Raw genomic sequence first — 2,184 nt, 5'->3', positions numbered from 1 at the left:
CGTGAATAATCATATGGCTCATTTATTTTTTTGAAAACATAATTCATTTTTTAAAATAATCAAATAAGTTGTATAAAATTTTCAAAAAATTATATTTAAAAAATCACAACCAAACACAGTGAATGATATTTTGTATTAGTGATGAATTTTCTAATGAGATTCTATTATATTTTTGTATAACAATATAAGTCATCAAATTTAATATATTTAAATAAAATCACTCCAAAAAATAAATACATAATATAGTGCATAATTGGACCAAGGATATAGTGCACAGAATTAATGATGAGAATTAGAGATCTCTTTACAGATCTCTTTTAGTTGTCAAGCCACCCCAAAAAATAAGCCACTCCAAAAAATAAATACATAATATAGTGCACAATGTAAGCCACTCCATAATATAGTGCACAGAATTAATGATATTTAATATAAATGAATTTTTGAATTAATTTTTATTTATATATACATAATATACATATATATATATATATATATATATATGTATATATAAACGCTTCCCGAGGCGCTCCCAACTTAAGAAACTTCTATTGCTCCCTCTCCCCGCTCCCGCTCCCGGCTCTGCCCCGTTTCGTGCAAGTAAAATCTATTCCCATAAAGTATGAACAAGAAGAAACGAAATAGAATTGCATTCATCAAAGAACAAAACTGATCAGAGACAGAATTTAGTCTTTGAACATCGCAAGGGGATGTAGAATCAGAATGTGCGTCTCCAGCTTTGCAAGCTCACTCCCCCGGACAGTCGTGTACCCCACTGCTAAATGGCATAAATGTATAGGGCTTTGGCACCAAGAAAAAAATTTAGGGAAAAAAAAACTACATAGAGGAAAATCTCAATACTAATCTTGACCATACCTCGAATCTTGATAGATTTAACTTTTGAGGGTTGCTAAAGAATTCTAGATTGTGATGAATATTCTCCAATAAAGACATAACCTTCCAGCCTTCAGGACTAAGGTACCCCTCCGTTGTTTAATTCCTGGATAAACATAGAAGAAATCGGGTTATTTCTTATACAAACTAATGGTTGTTCTGAAATGGGGTTAATTCACTCTCAAATGTTCACATTTTCATCAAAATTTAATCGATTATCTTACCCTTGTATTCTACATCAGCTACCACCTCTCTGAATGTGAAAGATATAATGCTTACTATTCTCAAGCTCTCTCTCTAATATACCTAAAATGTCCATAGCCAAACAAGGATTTCCATGATTAAAATGTGCAAGTTCTTGCATGAAAGTAGAAAGAATAAGTCAGGGAATACTTGCATGAACCAAGTGACATAACAAACTCGATTGCATATTACCTGGAAAACTTGGGCACTTCGCAATGGAGATGGGTTTGGTGGGGGGTTTTGTGGTTTGTCCATTTAAAACTATTACTGATTTTCCTTCTTGAAGTTGAAAATCTAAAATTCACAATTAAATTAAAAAAAAAAAAAAAAACCACAAATCAAACAAATTACAACCTAACTTCACATACCTTGAAAAAAAATCAAACCTCAACTTTCAATTCAATCCTCACAATCAGTACTCAAATAAACAAACACAAATTAAAAGACAAAAATCAACAAATGAAGTGCGAATCACCTGATTGATCAAAACTAATTTTCTCAAAAACCGAAATTTTACTTTGGTGGAGACAATTGTAAAGGTTGGAGCTTTATATACAAGAATTGCAAGAAAAGAATGAAAAAATAAAAACCAAAAAATATTATTTTGAAATTTAGCTACCAAACTATACTAACGAGAGAGAGAAAGCAATAGGCCTAGATGTAGTTTACTGTACTATTGTGCCAAAATATAATTGAAGCAATAGGCTTAAATTATTATGTTTAATTATTACTATAGTAGTGGAAGTTGCTTGCAAATTGGTTTATAAAAAGTGGAAGGGAGTGAAGAAGCCAAACAAAGGATGACTTGTTTGACCCAATCCAACAAAGAATACCATAAAGATATAATTAAACAGAGCAAATAAATATCAAAAAATACAGAGTAAAACACAAATTAGACATTGCATGTTATCAAGAAGTTCAAATCCACCAATATTCAGACCATCCCTAGATCGTCCAGCAACGAATCGAACAATTTCCTTAATCAAGACAAATAGAAACACTCAAGTGAATAATAAAAATAACAACAACTGGAAGATCTAAACGCAATCT

At 31.2% G+C, this 2,184-nt stretch overlaps 1 long non-coding RNA gene across 1 annotated transcript; it reads right to left on the bottom strand.

Annotated features, from left to right (window-relative positions):
* Positions 1–634: 634 nt before the first annotated feature.
* Positions 635–1,648, bottom strand: LOC114257362 (uncharacterized). Its single transcript, XR_003627596.2, has 3 exons — positions 1,327–1,648; positions 1,116–1,197; positions 635–997 (listed from the first exon to the last, which is right to left on the bottom strand). It is a non-coding gene; the product is annotated as an uncharacterized LOC114257362 (long non-coding RNA).
* Positions 1,649–2,184: the final 536 nt, after the last annotated feature.

The sequence above is a fragment of the Camellia sinensis genome, chromosome 4 (genome assembly GCF_055761805.1).
Source record: "Camellia sinensis isolate YWXY chromosome 4, ASM5576180v1, whole genome shotgun sequence".
Lineage (NCBI taxonomy): Eukaryota > Viridiplantae > Streptophyta > Magnoliopsida > Ericales > Theaceae > Camellia > Camellia sinensis.
This window is presented reverse-complemented; position numbering and strand designations above follow the sequence as displayed.